Source organism: Antrostomus carolinensis, unplaced genomic scaffold (genome assembly GCF_000700745.2).
Source record: "Antrostomus carolinensis isolate BGI_N321 unplaced genomic scaffold, ASM70074v2 scaffold20755, whole genome shotgun sequence".
In the NCBI taxonomy this organism is placed as follows: Eukaryota; Metazoa; Chordata; class Aves; order Caprimulgiformes; family Caprimulgidae; genus Antrostomus; species Antrostomus carolinensis.
The window spans coordinates 8,981-9,189 of NW_010318729.1; the positions used below are offsets into that span (position 1 = coordinate 8,981).

Here is a 209-nt window from a genome sequence, read left to right on the forward strand (position 1 = left end):
CCAAGAACTGGTTGTCTTCATTCCTGAGCTGCTGAGCTCCGGGCAGCCTGTTTTGGCACGGTGGACACGGTGACCTTTGACGGTCCTTTCTTCCCTGTTCCCTGTCACTCTGTGCTGCTCCTGCCAGGCCAGGGTGCTCACGGGACCTTCCCTGGAGATGTGCCCTGGCCCTGCCTGGACCTCTGCCAGGCTCGCCTGCCCGCTGCACC

At 63.2% G+C, this 209-nt stretch overlaps 1 protein-coding gene across 1 annotated transcript in view; it reads left to right on the forward strand.

Annotated features, from left to right (window-relative positions):
• The window catches only part of LOC104525778 (ATP-binding cassette sub-family A member 3), a gene marked incomplete at both ends in the record, with an annotated part of 17,686 nt that overhangs the window by 8,699 nt on the left and 8,778 nt on the right, over nucleotides 1-209 (forward strand).